The sequence below is a fragment of the Aegilops tauschii genome, chromosome 6 (assembly GCF_002575655.3).
Source record: "Aegilops tauschii subsp. strangulata cultivar AL8/78 chromosome 6, Aet v6.0, whole genome shotgun sequence".
Classification (NCBI taxonomy): domain Eukaryota; kingdom Viridiplantae; phylum Streptophyta; class Magnoliopsida; order Poales; family Poaceae; genus Aegilops; species Aegilops tauschii.
Genome location: NC_053040.3, coordinates 85,086,397 through 85,109,984, shown reverse-complemented (window position 1 = coordinate 85,109,984; position 23,588 = coordinate 85,086,397). Strand labels below are relative to the sequence as shown.

The window sequence follows — 23,588 nt, the reverse complement described above, 5'->3', positions numbered from 1 at the left end:
GGCCCGACGTAGCGAGGGCCCATCTTGCGCTTTGCGCGTGGGTCCAAGGACTGCGTAGAGCGGTGAAGGAGACGTAGCCACACCCAATCGTCCACCGCGAACTCCGCCTCGCGATGGTGGCCATCGTTGTAGTGCTTGGCCAGCTGCTGGGCCTGAATGAGGCGTTGTCGTACCTCCGCAAGCATCTCGTCGCGGCTGCGAAGAAGATCGCCCGCCGCCTCCGTCCGAGCCGTCGCCGGGTCAACCGGCAGGATAGGCGGGGGCGGTCTGCCATAGACCACCTCGAATGGCGTGGCACGCAGGGCGGAGTGATAGGAGGTGTTGTGGCAGTACTCCACCCACACGAGCCAATCCACCCAAGCGCGATGACGATCACCTATGACACAACGCAAATACATGGCAATCACCTTGTTGACGACCTCGGATTGGCCGTCCATCCGAGGGTGGAAGGCCGTGCTCAAGCGGAGCTTCACGCCTGCCATCCGGAAGAGATCGCGCCAGACGTGCCCCGTACACCGGGTCCCGATCGCTGATGATCGAAGAGGGAAACCCATGGAGGCAGATGATGCCGTTGAAGAAGGCACGGGCCACGGACACGACAGTGTAGGGATGGCCGAGTGCGATGAAGTGAGCATACTTGGAGAAGCGGTCGACCACCCTGAGGATGATGGACTTGCCGCCCACCTTGGGAAGGCCCTCGATGAAGTCCATGGAGATAACAGCCCAGACCTAAGACGGCACCTCCAAGGGTTGTAGCAGACCAGCCGGCCGTAGTGTCTCCGTCTTGTTGCGCTGGCACGTCACACAAGACCGCACCTAGTCCCGGACCAGGGCTTGATCATCGGGGATGTAGAAGTCGGCGCGAAGATGATGGACGGTTTTCTCCACACCCTCGTGGCCCCCCGAGTGGGCCAGCAGTAGAACCTAGTGACAGAGGTCGTCATGCTCCGGCACGAAGATATGACGCCCATGCAGGAGCAAGCCGTCTGCTAGGCGCCACGGCCTCTCTAGGTCGCCCGCAGCAAGCCGCTGCTGAAGGAGTAGAGCGTCCGGCGCGGCCGCTGTGGCCTGACGGATGTCGGCGAAGAGGGCAAAAGAGGGCCCCAAGCGGATGCAGAGTGCCGCCCCCTCAGAGTCGCCGACGGTGGTGTCGTGGTCGGCGTCGTGGCGAGATAGGGCGTCGGCCACGGTGTTAAGGTGGCCCGGACAATACTCGATGGTGAAGTTGAAGCCAAAGAGCTTGCTGATCCACTGATGCTGCGGCATGGTAGACAGCCTCTGGTCCAATAAGAACTTGAGGCTGTAGTGATCCGTGCAAATCCAGAACGACTGGCCCCAAAGATAGGGCCGCCAATGGCACACCGCCTGCACCAAGCCAATGAGATCCCGCTCATAAGGCGTGAGCTTAAGATGGCGCGCGGCGAAGGGCCTGGTGAAGAACGCGATAGGTCCATCGCCCTAAGAAGGACAACGCTGAACCCCACACCGGAGGCATCGCAGTCCACGACGAACGGGCGGTCGAAGTCAGGCATCTGAAGAACGGGACCCGTCGCGAGGGCCCCCTTAAGAGCCTCGAATGCCGCTGTCGCCTCCGCATCCCAGGCAAAGGCGTCACGATGCAGCAGACGCGTGAGCAGGGACGCGATGAGGCCGAACTCCCGGTAGTACCCCGCGAGGCCCAGGAAGCCACGAAGAGCCCGTGGTGAGTGCGGGGTTGGCCAGGCCGCGATGGCCGCCACCTTGTCGGTGTCCATAGCAACCCCCTCGACCGAGATGACGTGGCCGAGGTAGGCGACTGAAGGCGTCCCGAACGAGCACTTCGAGCACTTAAGATGAAGATGGTGCGCTCGAAGCTCTTTGAAGACGATGGCGACGTGCTGAAGGTGCTCCGCCCACAAGGCGCTCTAGATAAGAATATCATCAAAGAAAATGAGCACAAACCGATGCAAGTAGGGGCGGAGGACGTCGTTCATCAAAGCCTGGAAGGTCATCGGGGCGTTAGAGAGGCCAAAAGGCATCACCAAGAACTCAAAGTGGCCGATGAGTCCGAAAGGCCGTCTTGGCGACATCATTCGGGTGCATCCGCACTTGGTGGTAGCCCGACCGGAGGTTGAGCTTGGTTAAGAAGCGCGCCCCATGTAGCTCGTCCAGGAGCTCGTCGACCACCGGAATAGGAAACTTGTCCTTGAGCATCATGGCATTAAGGGCGCGGTAGTCGATGCAAAAGCGCCATGTTCCGTCCGACTTGCGGAGGAGGAGGACCGGCACCGAAAACGGCAACGTGGAGATCCGAATGATGCCCAAGGCGAGCATGAGCGTGCACTGCTGCTCCAGCTCGTCCTTCTGCAGCCGGGGATAGCGGTAGGGCCGCACTATGATGACCCACAAGTATGGGGGATCTATCGTAGTACTTTCGATAAGTAAGAGTGTCGAACCCAACGAGGAGCAGAAGGAAATGATAAGCGGTTTTCACCAAGGTATTCTCTGCAAACACTGAAATTATAGGTAACAGATAGTTTTGTGATAAGGTAATTTGTAACAAGCAACAAGTAACAAAAGTAAATAAAGTGCAGCAAGGTGGCCCAATCATTTTTGTAGCAAAGGACAAGCCTGGACAAACTCTTATATAGAGAAAAGCGCTCCCGAGGACACATGGGAATTATCGTCAAGCTAGTTTTCATCACGTTCATATGATTCGCATTCCGTACTTTGATAATTTGATATGTGGGTGGACCGGTGCTTGGGTGCTGTCCTTACTTGGACAAGCATCCCACTTATGATTAACTCGTATTGCAAGCATCCGCAACTACAAAAGAAGTATTAAGGTAAACCTAACCATAGCATGAAACATATGGATCCAAATCAGCCCCTTACGAAGCAACGCATAGACTAGGGTTTAAGCTTCTGTCACTCTAGCAACCCATCATCTACTTATTACTTCCCAATGCCTTCCTCTAGGCCCAAATAATGGTGAAGTGTCATGTAGTCGACGTTCACATGACACCACTGGAGGAGAGACAACATACATCTCATCAAAATATCGAACGAATACCAAATTCACATGAATACTAATAGCAAGACTTCTCCCATGTCCTCAGGAACAAACGTAACAACTCACAAAGCATATTTATGTTCATAATCAGAGGAGTATTAATATGCATATAGGATTTGAACATATGATCTTCCACCAAATAAACCAACTAGCATCAACTACAAGGAGTAATCAACACTACTAGCAACCTACAGGTACCAATCCCAGACTTGGAGACAAAGATTGGATACAAGAGATGAACTAGGGTTTTAGAGGAGATGGTGCTGGTGAAGATGTTGATGGAGATTGGCCCCCTCCCGATGAGAGGAGCGTTGGTGATGACGATGGCGATGATTTCCCCCTCCCGGAGGGAAGTGTCCCCGGCAGAACAGCTCCGCCAGAGCCCTAGATTGGTTCCGCCAAGGTTCCGCCTCGTGGCGGCGGAGTCTCGTCCCGAAAGCTTGCTTATGATTTTTCTTCGGACGAAAGACTTCATATAGTAGAAGATGGACACCAGAGGGCCACCAGGGGGGCCACGAGGCAGGGGGCGCACCCAGGGGGGTAGGGCGCGCCCCCACCCTCGTGCCCAGGGTGTGGGTCCCCTCTAGTATTTTTCACTCAGTATTTTTTATTATTTCCAAAAATAACTTCCGTGGAGTTTCAGGACTTTTGGAGTTGGGCAGAATAGGTTTCTAATATTTGTTCCTTTTCCAGCCCAGAACTCCAGCTGTCGGCATTCTCCCTCTTCATGTAAACCTTGTAAAATACGAGAGAATAGGCATAAGTATTGTGACATAATGTGTAATAACAGCCCATAATGCAATAAATATCGATATAAAAGCATGATGCAAAATGGACGTATCAACTCCCCCAAGCTTAGACCTTGCTTGTCCTCAAGCAGAAGCCGATAACGATAAATATGTCCACATGTTTAGAGGTAAAGGTGTCGATAAAATAAAATACGGACATGAGGGCATCATGATCATTCTTATAGCAGCAACATATATGGATATTGTCATATGATTTCTTATGCTCAAGTAATAATCTATTCACAATGTCAAGTATGAATCAGAAACTTTATCGAGAACTAACAGACTATAGTCTCAGTCATTGAGGCAATTGCAATTTATCATATCATCAGAAAGAGTCTATGTAAGAGCTTTTCAGCAAGTTCACATACTCAACTATCATTTAGTCTTTCACAATTGCTAACACTCATGCGATACTTATGGTTACGGAGTTTTAATCGGACACAAAGAAAGATAGTGGCTTATAGTTTTGCCTCCCAACCTTTTACCTCAAGGGTAATGTCAACAATAATTGTTCATGCTAATTTACATCCAACTGGATATATATATCAGGATCTTTCCAACACACTGTGCTTGCCAAAGGATAAAATGAAAAAGAAGAAAGGTGAAGATCACCATGACTCTTGCATAAGGGTAAGAGATAAAAGTAAAAGATAGGCCCTTCGCATAGGGAAGCAGAGGTTGTCATGCGCTTTCATAGTTGGATGCACGAAATCTTAATGCAAAAGAACGTCACTTTATATTGCCACTTGTGATGTGGACCTTTATTATGCAGTCTGTCGCTTTTATTTCTTCCACATCACAAGATTGTATAAAGCTTATTTTCTCCCACACTAATAAGTCATACATATTTAGAGAGCAATTTTTATTGCTTGCACGGATGACAACTTACTTGAAGGATCTTACTCAATCCATAGGTAGATATGGTGGACTCTTATGGCAAAACTGGGTTTAAGGGTATTTGGAAGCACAAGTAGTATCTCTACTTAGTGCAAAGAATTTGGCTAGCATGAGGGGGAAAGGCAAGCTCAACATGTTGGATGATCCATGACAAAATACTTTATTTCAGATGTAAGGAAACATAACCCATTATGTTGTCTTCCTTGTCCAACATCAACTCTTTAGCATGTCATATTTTAATGAGTGCTCACAATCATAAAAGATGTCCAAGATAGTATATTTATATGTGAACCCTCTCTTTCTTTATTACTTCCTATTAATTGCAACGATGACCAAAGCTATGTTTGTCAAATCTCAACAACTTTTAATCATCATACTCTTTCTATGTGAATTCATTACTCTCCATAAGATCAATATGATCTCTTTTTATTCCTTTTTATTCTTTCTCTTTTCTTTTATCCCCTCAAGATCATAGCAAGATAATCAAGCCCTTGACTTAACACTAATCTTTATTATATAACTCACGGACTCGATTACATAAAGGGATCATAAAGCAAAACTCAAAACTAGATCATACCAAAAACTTTATTCTACTAGATCAAGATACTACTAAAAGGATCGAACTAAGAAAAAAGGTAAATATAGAGATGTGATGGTGATACGATACCGGGGCACCTCCCCAAGCTTGGCAGTTGCCAAGGGGAGTGCCCATACCCATATGATTATGTCTCCCTTGCTGGTGAAGAAGATGGTGGTGATGATGGGTAGTCACACATCGAGCGTAAGAGATCCTCCAACTTGCGGATAACGCCCTTGAGTGCAACGATATGCTCCTTCAACAAAATATTTTCACGTGTGAGATACTTGTTTTGTATATGAGCTAACTCAATCATCTTGAAAGCTTCGATCTCAGTTGGGGTAAGAAGATTGTGATCAAGTTGAAGGATGTCCTCTGCTGCCGGAACTTGGTCTTCCGTGGCCTTCTTGGTCCCTTCATCCTTGTTGATCTCCATGGGTTCTTCCCTCTTCAGCTCTATCTTCATTAGCCAAGCATCATTGTCACCATTGTTGGAGGAGGGGGGACGACATGATGCCTGGCCTTAACAACCCAGACAAAAAACAACTCGAAACAAGAACAGAGGATAATTGCGTGGTACGGTGGTCAAAACCTTCGGGAGATTATATAATGAATTTTTACCGACCAAAAGAAGTGTCGTGCAAGAAAACGGAGTTCGGAGAGCACACGAGGTGCCCGCGAGGCAGGGGGCGCGCCCTCCACCCTCGTGGAGGCCTCGTGTCCTTCCCGGTCTGTTTCTTATTTTTCTATTTTTCTAAATATTCCAGAACGGAGAAAATTTGCCATTAGAACCGTTTTGGAGTCGATTTACTTACCGTACCACATTCTATTCATTTTCGGAGTCTGAAACGTTCTGGAAAGTGTCCCTTATGTATTCCTCTGGGGTTACGGTTTCAACAATATTAGTTTCAACGTTTATAGGATTACCTGAGATATAATGTTTGATTCTTTGACCGTTCACCACCTTCGGATTTGTGCCTTCAAAGTTGTTGATTTTTATGGCACCGGAACAATAGACCTCCTCGATAACGTAAGGACCTTCCCATTTAGAGAGAAGTTTTCCTGCAAAAAATCTTAAACGAGAGTTGTATAGCATTACATAATCACCTACATTAAACTCACGCTTTTGTATTCTTTTGTCATGCCATCTTTTAACTTTTTCTTTAAACAACTTGGCATTCTCATAGGCTTGGGTTCTCCATTCATCAAGTGAGTTAATGTCAAATAACCTCTTCTCACTGGCAAGTTTGAAATCATAGTTGAGCTCTTTAATGGCCCAATATGTCTTATGTTCTAGTTCGAGAGGTAAGTGACATGCTTTTCCATAAACCATTTTATACGGAGACATACCCATAGGATTTTTATATGCAATTCTATAGGCCCATAATGCATCATCAAGTTTCTTGTACCAATTCTTTCTAGATCTATTAACAGTCTTTTGCAAAATTAATTCAAGTTCTCTATTGCTCAATTCTACTTGACCACTAGACTGTGGGTGATAAGGAGATGCAATTCTATGATTAACATCATACTTGGCAAGCATTTTACGGAAAGCGCCATGAATAAAATCTGAACCACCATTAGTCATTAAATATCTAGGGACTCCAAACCTCGGAAAAATAATTTCTTTAAGCATCTTAATAGAAGTGTTATGATCAGCACTACTAGTTGGAATAGCTTCTACCCACTTAGTAACGTAATCAACAGCAACTAAAATATGAGTATACCCATTAGAGGCAGGAAACGGTCCCATATAATCAAAGCCCCAAACATCAAATGGTTCAATAACAAGTGAATAATTCATAGGCATTTCTTGACGTCTACTAATATTACCAATTCTTTGACAATCATCACAAGATAAGACAAACTTACGGGCATCCTTGAAGAGAGTAGGCCAATAAAAACCGGATTGCAATACCTTATGTGCAGTTCTATCTCCAGCGTGGTGTCCTCCATAAGCTTCGGAGTGACACTTGCGTAGGATCTGTTCCTGTTCATGCTCAGGTACACAACGTCTAATAACACCATCTACTCCTTCATTATAAAGATGTGGGTCATCCCAAAAGTAATGTCTCAAATCATAGAATTTTTTTTCTTTTGTTGGTATGTGAAACTAGGTGGTATAAATTTAGCAACAATGTACATAGCATAATCAGCATACCATGGAGCAGTACGAGAAGCATTTATGACATTTAATTGTTCATCAGGAAAGCTATCATCAATAGGTAGTGGGTCATCAGGAACATTTTCTAACCTAGACAAGTTGTCTGCAACGGGGTTCTCAGCTCCCTTTCTATCTATAATATGCAAATAAAATTCTTGTAGCAAGAGAACCCATCTAATAAGTCTAGGTTTAGCATCTTTCTTTTCCATAAGATATTTAATAGCAGCATGATCCGTGTGAATAGTTACTTTAGAATCAACAATATAAGGTCTGAACTTATCACAAGCAAATACAACTGCTAAGAATTCCTTTTCAGTAGTAGCATAATTTCTCTGAGCACTGTACACAGTTTTACTAGCATATTGAATAACATATAATTTCTTATCAACTCTTTGCCCTAGAACAGCACCTACATCATAATCACTAGCATCACACATAATTTCAAAGGGTAAATTCCAATCAGGTGGCTGAACAATAGGTGCAGAAATCAATGCTTTCTTAAGTATTTCAAATGCTTCTACACAATCATCATCAAAGACAAATGGTATATCTTTTTGTAATAGATTAGTCAGAGGCCGAGAAATTTTTGAGAAGTCCTTAATGAACCTCCTATAAAAACCGGCATGACCAAGAAAACTTCTTATACCTTTGATGTCCTTGGGACATGGCATCTTTTCAATAGCATCAACTTTAGCTTTATCAACTTCAATACCTCTTTCAGAAATTTTATGCCCCAAGACAATACCTTCATTAACCATAAAGTGGCACTTCTCCCAATTCAAGACAAGGTTAGTGTCTTCACATCTCTGCAAAACTCGATCAAGGTTGCTCAAGCAATCATCAAAAGAGGATCCATAGACGGAGAAATCATCCATGAAAACCTCACAAATCTTTTCACAAAAATTAGAGAATATAGCCATCATGCATCTTTGAAAGGTAGCAGGTGCATTACATAAACCAAAAGGCATACATCTATAAGCAAAAGTACTGAAAGGGCAAGTAAAAGTGGTCTTAGCTTGATCATTAGCTGACACAGGTATTTGAGAGAAACCAGAGTAACCATCTAGAAAGCAAAAATGTGTATGTTTGGATAATCTTTCTAGCATTTGATCAATAAAGGGTAAGGGGTAATGATCCTTTTTAGTAGCCTTATTTAATTTACGGAAGTCAATTACCATCCTATAACCTGTAATAATTCTTTGCGTAATTAATTCATGTTTATCATTAGGAACGACAATAATACCTCCCTTCTTAGGGACACAATGGACAGGACTTACCCACTAACTATCAGTAACGGGATAAATTATACCTGCCTCAAGGAGCTTTAATATTTCCTTTCTTACCACTTCTTTCATCTTAGGATTTAATCGTCGTTGTTGATCAATAACTGGTTTGGCATCTTTCTCCAAATTTATTTTGTGTTGACATAGAGTGAGACTAATGCCCTTTAGATCATCAAGAGTATATCCAATAACAGCACGGTGCTTCTTCAGAGTTTTCAATAATTTTTCTTCCTCCTTCTCTAAAAGGTTAGCACTAATGATAACAGGATATATCTTCTTTTCATCAAGATAAGCATATTTAAGAGTATCAGGTAAAGGTTTAAGCTCGAACACGGGATCACCCTTGGGTGGAGGAGGATCCCCTAGGATTTCAACAGGCAAGTTGTGTTTCAGAATAGGTCCCTGTTTAAAGAATACTTCATCTATTTCCCTTCTTTCATTCATAAACATATCATTTTCATGGTCTAGCAAATATTGTTCTAAAGGATCACTAGGAGGCATGGCAATAGAAGCAAGACCAATAATTTCATCCTTACTAGGCAATTCCTCTTCATGGTGTTGTCTACGAAATTTAGAAAAATTGAACTCATGAGACATATCACCCAAACCAATAGTAACAACATCCTTTTCGCAGTCTATCTTAGCATTAACACTGTTCAAGAAGGGTCCACCAAATATAATGGGACAAAAGCTATCTTGTGGGGAACCAAGAACAAGAAAATCAGCAGGATATTTAGTTTTCCCACACAAGACTTCAACATCTCTAACAATCCCAATTGGTGAAATAGTATCTCTATTGGCAAGCTTAATTGTGACATCAATTTCTTCTAACTCAGTCAGTGTAATATCATGCATAATTTCTTGATATAGAGAAATAGGTATTGCATTAGCACTGGCACCCATATCACACAAGCCATGATAACAATGATCTCCTATTTTAACTGAAATAATAGGCATGCCTACCACAGGTCTATGTTTATCTTTAGCACACGGTTTAGCAATTCTAGTAGTTTCCTCACAGAAATAAATAACATGCCCATCAATATTATCAGCCAAGAGATCCTTAACAATAGCAATATTAGGCTCAACCTTAACTTGCTCAGGAGGTGTATAAGTTCTAATATTGCTTCTACGAAACACAGTTGAAGCTTTAGCATGATCCTTTATTCTAACAGGGAAAGGTGGTTTCTCAACATAAGCAGTAGGAACAATAGGATCATTATAAGTGATAGTCTTTTCTTCAACTTAAATAGGTGCAACTACTTTTACTTCTATGGGAGGATGATATTTAAACCACTTCTCCTTAAGGAGATCAACATGAGTAGCAAAGGATTCACATAAAGAAGCTACTATCTCAGAGTCAAGTCCATATTTAGTGCTAAATTTACGGAAAACATCGGTATCCATAAAAGATTTAACACAATCAAACTTAGGTGTTATACCTGACTCCTTACCTTCGTCGAGATCCCAATCTTCAAAGTTGCGTTTAATTCTCTCCAATAAATTCCATTTGAATTCAATAGTCTTCATCATAAAGGAACCAGTACAAGAAGTATCGAGCATGGAACGATTGTTGTCAGAAAGCCGAGCATAAAAATTTTGAATAATCATTTCTCTTGAGAGCTCATGATTGGGGCATGAATATAACATTGACTTAAGCCTCCCCCAAGCTTGAGCGATGCTTTCTCCTTCACGAGGCCAAAAATTATATATATAATTACGATCACGATGAACAAGATGCATAGGATAAAACTTCTGATGAAATTCCAATTTCAATCGCTTATAGTCCCATGATCCCATATCATCACATAGCCTGTACCATGTCAATGCATCTCCCTTCAAAGATAAAGGGAAGACCTTCTTCTTGATAACATCATCGGGCATACCTGCAAGCTTAAATAATCCACAAACTTCATCCACATAGATTAAGTGTAAATCGGGATGCAATGTTCCATCTCCTGCAAAAGGATTAGCTAGCAGTTTCTCTATCATACCCGAAGGAATTTCAAAGTAGACATTTTCATTTTCAATAGGTTCAGTAGGTTGAGGAGCAACTCTTTGCTCTACTGGTCGGGGTGAAGATACCCCAAACAAGCCCCTCAGAGGATTACTTTTCATGGTAACAAGTGACAGTAAATTTCAGCACACTATATAAATTTTCCCTTACCAAATTCCACCTACCAAAGGCGCTTCACTCCCCGGCAACGGCGCCAGAAAAGAGTCTTGATGACCCACAAGTATAGGGGATCTATCGTAGTCCTTTCGATAAGTAAGAGTGTCGAACCCAACGAGGAGCAGAAGGAAATGATAAGCGGTTTTCACCAAGGTATTCTCTGCAAACACTGAAATTATAGGTAACAGATAGTTTTGTGATAAGGTAATTTGTAACGAGCAACAAGTAACAAAAGTAAATAAAGTGAAGCAAGCTGGCCCAATCCTTTTTGTAGCAAAGGACAAGCCTGGACAAACCCTTATATAAAGAAAAGCGCTCCTGAGGACACATGGGAATTATCGTCAAGCTAGTTTTCATCACGTTCATATGATTCGCGTTCGGTACTTTGATAATTTGATATGTGGGTGGATCGGTGCTTGGGTGCTGTCCTTACTTGGACAAGCATCCCACTTATGATTAACTCCAATTGCAAGCATCCGCAACTACAAAAGAAGTATTAAGGTAAACCTAACCATAGCATGAAACATATGGATCCAAATCAGCCCCTTACGAAGCAACACATAAACTAGGGTTTAAGCTTCTGTCACTCTAGCGACCCATCATCTACTTATTACTTCCCAATGCCTTCCTCTAGGCCCAAATAATGGTGAAGTGTCATGTAGTCGACGTTCACATGACACCACTAGAGGAGAGACAACATACATCTCATCAAAATATCGAACAAATACCAAATTCACATGACTACTAATAGCAAGACTTCTCCCATGTCCTCAGGAACAAACGTAACTACTCACAAAGCATATTCATGTTCATAATCAGAGGAGTATTAATATGCATATAGGATCTAAACATATGATCTTCCACCAAATAAACCAACTAGCATCAACTAAAAGGAGTAATCAACACTACTAGCAACCTACAGGTACCAATTCCAGACTTGGAGACAAAGATTGGATACAAGAGATGAACTAGGGTTTTAGAGGAGATGGTGCTGGTGAAGATGTTGATGGAGATTGGCCCCCTCTCGATGAGCGGAATGTTGGTGATGACGATGGCGATGATTTCCCCCTCCCGGAGGGAAGTGTCACCGGCAGAACAGCTCCGCCAGAGCCCTAGATTGGTTCCGCCAAGGTTCCGCCTCGTGGCGGTGGAGTCTCGTCCCGAAAGCTTGCTTATGATTTTTCTTCAGACGGAAGACTTCATATAGCAGAAGATGGACACCGGAGGGCCACCAGGGGGCCCACGAGGCAGGGGGCGCGCCCCCCACCCTCATGCCCAGTGTGTGGGTCCCCTCTGGTATTTTCTTCGCTCAGTATTTTTTATTATTTCCAAAAATAACTTCCGTGGAGTTTCAGGACTTTTGGAGTTGTGCAGAATAGGTTTCTAATATTTGTTCCCTTTCCAGCCCAGAATTCCAGCTGTCGGCATTCTCCCTCTTCATGTAAACCTTGTAAAATAAGAGAGAATAGGCATAAGTATTGTGACATAATGTGTAATAACAGCCCATAATGCAATAAATATCGATATAAAAGCATGATGCAAAATGGACGTATCACACTACAACCGGTCTCGTGCCCGGCAGGAGATGAATGCTGTGATCATACACCCAGGCTGGCGGAAGGCCCTGAGGCTCGTCAAAGAGGTCGCCGTGCTGCTGCGGGATGTGATCCAACAGTGGATGCTCAGGCTCGGTGGCGGTCGCGGCCAGCTGAAGCTGCGGCGTTGCTGGTGAGGCGCCCCCAATGCCCTCCCACCGGACGCGGCGACCTGGACGCCAGAAGGTCATCGTCAGGGCGTTGAAGTCCTAGAGGATGGGACCGAGAGTCCACAAGAAGTTGACACCAAGGATGAAGTCGAAGCAGACCAAGTCGATGCCGGCGCACGTGATGGTGAAGTGCTCGTCGCCGATGGTGTGGGGCACGTTCTGCGCCAGCCCATGGCACTAGAGGCGGTCGCCGTTAGCCACCGTGACCTGAAGTTGCTCCCTGCCCGTCGGCTGAAGTGCTAAGCGGCGCATGGTAGCCTCGGGCAGGAAGTTATGCATGGAGCCCGTATCCAGGAGGGCCACCAGGCGCTAGCCGTGAATCGTCACCGGCAAAAGCATAGTCCGCTCGTCGCGGATGCCGGCGAGCGCATGGAGCGGCCGGGGGCATCCAGCCTGGCATAGGTGTTGTCGGGGGCGGTCTGTCGGCCACCTCGAGTCAGTATCGCCTGCTGCAAGGCCTGCGCGCGACGCTCAAAGGCGTGAGCATAGTACATGGCCGTCTGGAGGTCCTGGGGTCCCCGCAGCTCCACGTCCATGCGGATGTGATCCGGAAGAACGCCGACGAAGAGCCCGGCCCGCAGCTGCACCGTCACACCCGGTGCGTGGCATGCCAGGGCCTGGAAACGGTCGGCGAAGTCCTGCATCGTGGAGATGAAGGGAAGGCGGCCGAGCTCCGCCAGTCGGCTCTCACGGATCGGCGACCCGAAACGAAGGAGGCATAGCTCGTGAAAACGTTCCCAAGGGGCATGCCGCCCTCGTCCTGCTCGAGGGTGTAATACCATGTTTGTCCGGCGCCCTAGAGGTGATAAGAGGCGAGCTAGGTGCGCTCCGACGCGAGTGTGTGTTGCCCGCGGAAGAACTGCTTGCACTGGTTGAGCCAGTTGAGGGGGTCCTCAGTACCGTCATAGGTGGCGAAGTCGATGTTGGCGAATCATGACGGCATCTGGGTATGACCGCTGTGGCCGAATGGCTCGGTGGTGCGGAGCAGCAAGGATGGTGGCGCCCGGTCGGTGGGGACCGGGGGTCCCTCGTGGAACGGCGGGTCAGCGCGGCCCGCGTAGGGACCCGCGGAGCCGGATGGATCGCCGTACGGTAGGGTGGGCGCCGGCTGGTCCCCAGCCGTAGTGTAGACCAGCTGCGGCGATGACCCGGACAGCCAGGCCGGGAGCGGTGATGGCGATGGTGGGAAGCGGATCTGCTTGATCAGAACGCCTCCCGGCGTGGTCGGAGCCTACCGGTGCTGAGCGGCGGAGGGGCCGGCAGCGGCAGCGGCTGCTACACGGGGGCGATCGGCGTGGGGGGCGCCGCGAGGGCCAGCGACGGCCATTGCGGCCACTGCGGGGTGGTGGCGGGCGGCGGCTGCAGCGGCCTAGTGAACGCCGCCATGTGCGGCGAGTACCACGGCAGGGCCGGTGGCGGCGGCCGGTGGCGGGGTGGCGGCGGCCCGTAGGGGCTGGCCAAGTATAGCCGGATCCCCCGGACTGCTGTGACGAGGTCGTGGAGGACCCCGGTGACCTCCTCCGAGGTGTAGACGGCGGCGGGCAGCGCGGTGGAGGGAGCCGACATTTGGGCGGTGGGTGCGCCAGAGGTGGGGACCAGCGGCGTAGATGGAGAGGGCAGCGGCGCGGTGGTGGAGGTCGGCAGCGGGAGGGATGGGGTTGGCGGCGGCGAAGACATGATCGAAACTGAGCTAACTGATACCAAGCTGGTAGGAGCTAGGGCTCTACCGGGTCTAGGCCGGAGGTTGTAGGGAAAGGAGGGAGTTGGACGTGGATGAGCACGCGGCTGCCGGCGGCTGGGCGCCGTCGTGCGCGTGGGAGGAGCCGGGCAATAGAATTGTCTTATTGCTTAATCTTCAAAAGAGTCTTACAGCTTGTTTATATAACCACGATGCTAATAAAAATAAGATAACTTATGGGCTAAACCCCTACTAAACCTGCCTAGTGGGCCTCCTACGGGGTATAAGTTACCCCGGTCATAACAGAAGCACGTAACATAGATAGTACTGCAGCTTCAAGGCTGCTGTGAAAATAGTCATAGCAGATCATGTCCAATTGAACATATAAACCCTGAAGAAATGGTAGGCACGACGAAGCCAGCCACGTCGCCCCTAATTCGCTTGCTGCCACCGCCTGTAAATTATGTGCCCCGTCGAGGGCATTTTAGTCTTTTTACGTGTGCGGGTATAAATTGCAGCCGCTCCCATGGAGAAACCCTCGCCTCGCCGCCGCCTCCCGTCCAACTCGCCTCCCCCTCCCCCCCTCTCTCTCACAAACCCCTCTCTCCCCATCGCCCCTATCCACGCCGGCCGGTTCCGGCAAGCTTCGGCCGCCGCACGCCCGCGTCTCCCCCTCCCCTCTCACGAACCCTAGCCGTCTCGCTCGCTTCCTCCTCGTCCTCCATCCTCCCGCATCTGTTCCACCACGGGATGCGAGGTGTGCGGGCGCGGACGAGCTTCCCCGGCGGCAGCGGCGACACCAGCCTTTCCCGTGCGTCCCCTCCACCCACTGGCCGCCACCGTCCAGGTCCCCTCTTGCATGGCGGAGAGGCTACAATGGAGGGGATGCAGAGGAGGAGGGGGCTCACAGAGGAGGAGAGGGCGTGACCAAGGGGATGCCCTGGAGGAGGAGTGGTCGTCCAGCCTCTTGCGCCATCGCCTTCTCCCCACCTGTTTCATCGGCGGCGGCGCTCCCATTTGTTCTATCGGGCCTCTTCTCCGGCGCACTTGGTGCAGCAATGGAGGCGCTACTTGTCCTCACGGGCGCGGATGCATCTGCCCATGTGCCTTCTCTACGCGCAACCCCGATTGCCGCCTGCTCGGCCTTTGTGTACCGCCGTTGTCATCGCGCCTGTAGATTGACACCTCCCCGCATTCTCGATTTGGCCGGATCGGGCGCGGGTCTCTGCCAAGAAAGTAGGGGCGGCTGCTGCAGCAGAGGAACCACCCAGGCGTGCTGCCTGCAGAGGAGGACAGGTCGAGGATGGCTGCCAGTTCATGGAGGAGATGCCGACACAGATGAGCTCTTTCAGCAACACATCCTCCCTTCTTCCTTCCGGCTGCATCCCCACATGAGTTCGTCCTTCTGTTTAGTTCCTCATAATTAATCTTTATTCTGCAGCTATGGTTTGGGTGCCCATGTATCTTTTAATTTGATCCCAACAAATTCTCATCTTTATGTGCAGATTATACGCCTGAGCTCATCCCTCTAATTCATGGCGTCCTTTTTTTTGGGTTCTTATGCAGATAGTGTTAGCTGGCAAGGAGGAAGTTGTCCGGGCGAAAAGGGGGTGTGGCGGTAGCCATGAAGGCAGGGAGCCAGGCATAAGGGTACGGGTCCTTCCATGACGATGTGTAGACGAGAATACCCAAGGATATGTGATGCTGGATCTGACAAGGGGGTCGCAATCCACCTCCTTCCATGATGGCTAACCTCCAACTGGTTTTTCTTTTCCCGTAGGATATGCACTCCTCCATGTCATGTCTTGGCCTCTTTTGATGTATGCATTACCATAATCTTTCTGCATGTCCTGTTCAATCCATTGGTTTCTAGCGGATGCCGTGCAGTGATTCAAATTTGCTGCGTTTTCTCTGCTACATCAGTTGGTCTATGGGCCATTCTTAGGTCCCTTTGTTCTGCATGAGGCCATGTTACTTTGGTGTGCAGGAGAGTTCTTGCAGTCTAACATGTAAGTCTCCAAGTTTATTGGTTCTATGTTTGCTATATTATTTGGGAGTGGATGGTTATGTCTGCCTGACGATTGTCTCAATTTGCATGGTAGCGGTTTTCCTTTTATCTATCTCTAGGTGGTTGCTGTCATATGTGTTTTCACCGACTTTGCAAGCCTCGGGATGCTAATTGACTGGCTAGCAAATTGCTAGGTGACTTCTTAAGGCCGACCATTGTTGGACTCCTTCACTACTATTGGAAAATGGTGCTTCACATATCACACCCTTCTATATTAAAATTTTCAGGTCTCGTGTTTTATATTTCTATATATCTGTTGTGCTTGTGTGTTTGCATTTTCTTACTGTTTTAGCCATTATACTATTTGCAGACGGCGAGGAAGAGCAAGTGTTGAGGTCTCGCTGCATCCACTAGGTCATTTCTCCATGGCCGTCGTCTTCCCAAGTCCAGGTCAACCTTTTATCTGTCTATTTCTTCACCTCGACTTCTCCTCTTTTCTAGGCCTGGAACCATCTTCACTTTCCATGCTTTTCCTCCATGTAAGGACCTTAGGTTGCTGCTGCTGCATATACAAATCATTGATTTGTTATCCATAGTGCTTCTACTTCAGATTTGATGTCCATCATCTTCCAGTTTTCTTTCCATGGTTCTTGCTAATTATGGCGATACGTATATTCATTTATATAGCATCTTGTGGTCCATAATATTTTAGAAAATTCTTCATTGACAGTTTGAACAACAATGTCCTAAATAATCAGGATAATAGATAGATGGAATGAATACATGTATAGTTAAATATAAATGCATATTTTATATATCTCTACTATAAAACATCACGCCCCTTTTAATTTGCCTTGACGGTTGCTTTGTGTTCCATCCAGGTCATGTCCTTGGTCTCTATTTGATGTAACTTCTCTATCTTGCTGCTGGTGCTACTCCATCTACCGGTTGCATCTACAACATGAACCCCCTTTAGATGGCTTGATCTTATACAATTTCTTCTATTATGTTGGTATATGGCGGTATATGGCTACTGTATCCTGATTTGTTGAGCAAATGGTTTAGATTCTATGTGTAGATCGGAGATGCTAAATTGGTTTGGAAGTGAGGTCGTTACCTTTGTCTAATTTAGTGTCACGTTAAACCTGTTGCACCTTCTACCTCATGATGTCTCTATTAGTAGGCATAAATATTTAATTTTGACGTCAATATCAATGGTGCCCCCTTTTTCTATTCGAATGCTTATGGTTAACTACAAAACAAGACGCACTGGATATGGCCATGTACAGTACCTACACGATGTATTGCTTTAAACCCGTGAATTATATATTTCTGCGGGATGCGCATGTTACAGATTTAGTTTTTTTTTAACATGTACTGTAAGACTGTTTTTCTTTACCAGTTCAGTAGTTGTACTATGCTGCTAATTTCAGTGTTTCAGTTTCATTAGTCCTCAGATGAACATGCTGATTTATAACTTCTCTGCACATAAATAGGTAGAGATATCTGTACCTTTTCCCTGTAGTTAAGCAAAACAGGGCAGGGTCTCACAGGTCACTTATTTCTAATGTAATAAGGCTGCTATTGCCTGCTGATACTTCACATTAGTGATGAGCTTGACACAAGCTTTGGTTCATCGATTACCTTCTGTCTTTTTTATAAACATCATTGTTTTTTAATCTGTTCTATTGTTTTTTGTTTCTTTTTTCTATCAAACTATCATATATGGTACTGTTTGTCAAGCATTGATCTTATTTTCACATACATTTCATTCTTTTTTGCTCCTTTAAATTAGATGTTCAAAAATATGTTAAGCGTCACAGTGGTTCAGGCCTTTGTGCTAGATGAGACACTGACATGTACTATAGTAAGGAAATGTAAGCTCCCTTATCATTGACTTGCACTATATTCCTAAATCTATATAGTTAGTTCTACTTCTGTTTATATGTTGGCTATGTCGTTTGCTTTATGAAGTCGGTGTAAATAAGCTATCACAAACTGCTTTCATAGCTTTCTTTGGATGTAAGTTGATGTTGTTAGTCTATCGTGTTACCCATGCTATTATCAGGCCGGATATCACTACAAGAAATATGTCAACTAGTGACCTTCTGTCAGTGACCCTGGAAGAATTGGTCATAGATCTATGACCATTTGAGACCAATTGGTCAAAAGCTGTTCGGGGGGCTCCAAACCCTAAACTATAACGACCATTTTGGTCAGGAAGGTCGTAATTTCCTTACATGAAATGGTCATAAAGCAGATAGCACTGGTCTGCTGCCTTATTTCTAGCTGATCATGACCAATATAGATGGTCATAACCTTGTAAATTGTGGTGGGTTGCTATGACTAGGGGCCACCTCATCAGTTTTGCCTATGTGTCATGTCCATGTGGCAGTTTTTGCCCTAGGTTGTGAAGCAACCTATATTTCTGTCATTCCCAAAATTCTCAAAAAATTCTCATAAATTCTTTGGGTCATATCTTTGTCAAATATGTAAAAAACCTTCCTTGCCTAGTTCAAAAATAATTAAAAAATATTAATTTTCCTACTGTTTAGAAAAACACTTTGTGAAGGAAGTACCACTTTGGCATATCCAAATGGTATCCATTTTCTACAGTGCTTTCCTATGCCCAAATAACCATCCTCCACCAAATGTCAGCTCAATCCATTCATTATTTTGAGCCCAGCTTCAACATTCGTATTTATGTCCAGTGTGGTACTTTGCAAAGCAAGTACCACCTAGGCTCCTCCTTTTGAGCTGAAAATTTGTGAAGACGGTCTTCTTAGTAACTGATCATCCTCAGCCAAAACTCACGCCCATTAGCCATGTGCATTTCCCGTACCGCTAATCAAACACTTGGCTGCTTATTCATGTTTGAGCATCGATCGGTCTCCTCGTGAGAATCTTATGTTGTGATTTTCTTCCTAGCACCTACCTGGGGAGTGCCCAACCCACTAGACATGCCTAGGCCGCCCAGAACACATGGCAACGCCACGGTCACGCGGTGACCACGCGGCAGGCATGCGAGTTTACGCGCTCTAGAGTTGGGGCCCTCGACCACCGTCCAAACCTCGACGTATCACCACCAAACCATGTATTTATGATTAAATAGGTACTTATGTAACTAGAAATGATTTTTGGAAAAAATAAAGAGCAAACTATGAGGCACCTACAGTTCTAATTTGACCCGCTTCCTTCCTGAATCGGCGGGAATTTGTCTTTTTCACCAGAGGTGGATCAAAACTTTTGACACCCAAACATTTTGTCAATTGTGCATTATATATGGCCTAGTATTTTATAAAATTGATTAGGTCCAATTTTGCAACAAATATATGGTAGGTCCTTCACAAAAAACTCATTTTGGGCACTAGAAAAAATGGAAAATGAATTTTTTGTCCAAAGAAAATGAAAACTTCCTTAGGCAACATTGTCTACCATTCCAAGATGCACCCTTGTGCACGATATGAGGTCATTTGAACAAACTATGTCATGAATGTGGCCATAAGATTGATCATTTGGCTTGAAAGCCATGAATCTTCACACTTGATAGCTCGTTTATGAGATCACTTTTTTAAAATAATTGTTGTATTACAAGTTTATAATTTTTTCTGGTAACTTGGCCACATATAATGAAACAATGCGAAGGTTTTCCAATTTTTTGATTTTTTTGAATTTTTTATGCCCGTTTCAAAATGCGGTCAAAACAGCGGGAATAACCGTTCCTAGCTAGTGGTTGAATCTTGGAATTTTTTTGGTGTTTCTCTGATTAAATAGATACTTATGTATCTATAAATGATTTTTGGAAAAAATAAAGAGAAAACTACGAGGTAGCTACAGTTCAAATTTGACTCGCTTTCAACTGAATCGGCAGAAATTTGTCTTTTTCACGAGAGGTGGATCAAAACTTTTTACACCTAACCATTTGGTATATTGTGCATTAAATATGTCCTAGTATTTTAGAAAATTGATTTGGTCCATTTTTGCAACAATTATTTGGTAGTTCCTTCACAAAAAAACCTCATTTCGGGCACTCAAAAAATGGAAAATGAATTTTCCATGCAAAGAAAATGAAAACTCCCTTAGGCAACATTGTTTGGAATTCCAAGATGCACCCTTGTGCACAATATGAGATCATTTGAACAAACTATGCCATGAATGTGGCCATAAGATTGATCATTTGGCTTGAAAGCCATGAATCTTCACGCATGATAGCTCATTTCTGTGAACACTTTTTAAAAATAATTGCCGTATTACAAGTTTATTATTTTTCCTAGAAACTTGGTCACATATGATGACACAATGCGAAGGTTTTCCAATTTTTTGATTTTTCTTTAATTGTTTATGCCCGTTTCAAAATGCGGTCAAAACGGCGGCCTTGGCCGTTCCTAGCTAGTGGTTCAATCTTGGAGACCTTTTGATGATTCTCTGATTAAATAGATACTTATGTACCTAGAAATGATTTTTGCAAAAAATAAAGAGCAAACTACGAGGTAGCTACAGTTCAAATTTGACCCGCTTCCTCCTGAATCGGCTGGAATTTGTCTTTTTCACGAGAGGTGGATCAAAAACTTTTACACCCAACCATTTGGTCAATTGTGCATTACATATGTCCTAGTATTTTAGAAAATTGATTTGGTCCAATTTTGAAACAAATATATGGTAGGTCCTTCACAAAAAAACCTCATTTCGGGCACTCGAAAAATGGAAAATGAATTTTCCGTGCAAAGAAAATGAAAAGTACCTTAGGAAACATTGTTTGGAATTCCAAGATGTACCCTTGTGCACAATATGAGATCATTTGAACAAACTATGCCATGAATGTGGCCATAAGATAGATCATTTGGCTTGAAAGCCATGAATCTTCACGCATGATACCTCATTTCTGAGAACACTTTTTTAAAATAATTGCCGTATTACAAGTTTATAATTTTTGCTGGTAACTTGGCCACATATAATGAAACAATGCGAAGGTTTTCCAATTTTTTTATTTTTTTTTTGAATTTTTTATGCCCGTTTCAAAATGCGGTCAAAACGGCGGGAATAACCGTTCCTAGCTAGTGGTTGAATCTTGGAATTTTTCTGGTGTTTCTCTGATTAAATAGATACTTATGTACCTAGAAATGATTTTTGGAAAAAATAAAGAGCAAACTACAAGGTTGCTACAGTTCAAATTTGACCCGCTTCCAACTGAATCAGCGGGAATTTGTCTTTTTCACGAGAGGTGGATCAAAAAAATTTACACCCAACCATTTGGTCAATTGTGCATTACATATGTCCTAGTATTTTATAAATTTGATTTGGTCCAATTTTGCAACAAATATATGGTAGGTCCTTCACAAAAAAACCTCATTTCGGGCACTCGAAAAATGGAAAATGAATTTTCCGTGCAAAGAAAATGAAAACTCCCTTAGGCAACATTGTTTGGAATTCCAAGATGTACCCTTGTGCACAATATGACATCATTTGAACAAACTATGCCATGAATGTGGCCATAAGATTGATCATTTGGCTTAAAGGCCATGAATCTTCACGCATGATACCTCATTTCTGAGAACACTTTTTTTAAATAATTGCCGTATTACAAGTTTATAATTTTTTCTGGTAACTTGACCGCATATAATGAAACAATGCGAAGGTTTTCCAATTTTTTGATTTTTTTTTGAATTTTTTATGCCCGTTTCAAAATGCGGTCAAAACGGCGGGAATAACCGTTCCTAGCTAGTGGTTGAATCTTGGAATTTTTTTGGTGTTTCTCTGATTAAATAGATACTTATGTACCTAGAAATGATTTTTGGAAAAAATAAAGAGCAAACTACGAGGTAGCTACAGTTCAAATTTGACCCGCTTCCACCTAAATCGGCAGAAATTTGTCTTTTTCACGAGAGGTGGATCAAATTTTTTTACACCCAACCATTTGGTCAATTGTGCATTAAATATGTCCTGGTATTTTAGAAAATTGATTTGGTACAATTTTGCAACAAATATATGGTAGGTCCTTCACAAAAAAAACCTCATTTCGGGCACTCGAAAAATGGAAAATGAATTTTCCGTGCAAAGAAAATGAAAACTCCCTTAGGCAACATTTTTTGGAATTTCAAGATGCACCATTGTGCACAATATGAGATCATTTTAACAAATATTTGATAGGACTTTCACAAAAAAACTCATTTTGAGCACTGAAAAATGGAATGAAATTTTTTATCTTGAATCGATCTTGACCAATTTATATGGTCATAAGGTCATCAAATGGTTTGCTGCGTTCTGATTGGACCATGGGCATATCACGCGGATCACGCATCAACCACCGTCGGATGCTTTCGGATCCAACGGCCCAAACCCACCCGTGCCGAAACCCTAGGTATGGCCTCATGGACATTTTCCACCCACCCCCCCCCCCCGCCTCCATTCTTTCTCTCATTCCTCCCTCCCATGCCTCCATTCTTTCGCTCCAGATCCGCCACCCACCCCAATCCCTCTCCCCGATCCAGATCGACGACGACGGCCCCCCGTCGCCGCCCCCTCCTTCCCCATCCCGCCGCCGCCTCTCTCTCCCACCCACCCCGATCCATCCCCTACCCCGGCGGGATTCGCCGCTCCCCTTCCTCCGTCTCGCTCACACCCACAGCCGCCGCCGCCCCAACCCAAACCCTCTCCCTCCCACCCCCATCCGCTGTCACCCCCACCGTCTACAACCCAGATTGAGCAAGTGAGGCGGTGCTTCCAGACCCACGACGGCGGCAGTGGGCTCGCGATCCAGATCACAAGGATGCTCCTCTCGATCCTGTCCCCTTTCTCCCCGCAGCGGAGCCTCAGTTTTGACCGCGTCTCCCTGTTGTGTGCGATCGAGCAGCTACCGTCGACGACCCCCTCGTCATATTAGCACAAGTCCTTTCCAATCCCCCAGATCCAGTCTCGCTCCCAGCACAAGTCCTCCCACCCAGCTGCTGCCCAGGGCAGCAAACCGTCGAGCACCAGCCGCGCGTGCTCCACTCCGCTGCTCCTGCGGCCGCCGCCGTCCATGGCGTCCGCCCTGCAGGCTTTGGGCACGCTCTTCCACAGGGCCTCTTCGCTGTCCTCCTCCACCTCCGCTCTCAGAAGCGCCCCCCTTCTCCACAGTAAGCCGCTGACCCAAGCTCTGCCTCCCTCGTCCGATCCAGTCCCCTCGAGTTTGGTATTTCTGACTATGTTTTTGGGTGCCAT

General features: G+C 45.3%; 1 long non-coding RNA gene across 2 annotated transcripts; it reads left to right on the top strand.

The window, feature by feature from the left end:
- Nucleotides 1-15,906: 15,906 nt before the first annotated feature.
- On the top strand, nucleotides 15,907-17,597 carry LOC120966194 (uncharacterized). 2 transcript variants are annotated; one of them, XR_006665057.2, is made up of 4 exons: nucleotides 15,907-16,389; nucleotides 16,483-16,675; nucleotides 16,759-16,838; nucleotides 17,270-17,597. It is a non-coding gene; the product is annotated as an uncharacterized lncRNA (long non-coding RNA). The 2 variants fall into 2 exon arrangements; XR_005759417.3 differs by having other exon boundaries at nucleotides 15,907-16,675.
- The last annotated feature ends 5,991 nt before the right edge of the window (nucleotides 17,598-23,588 follow it).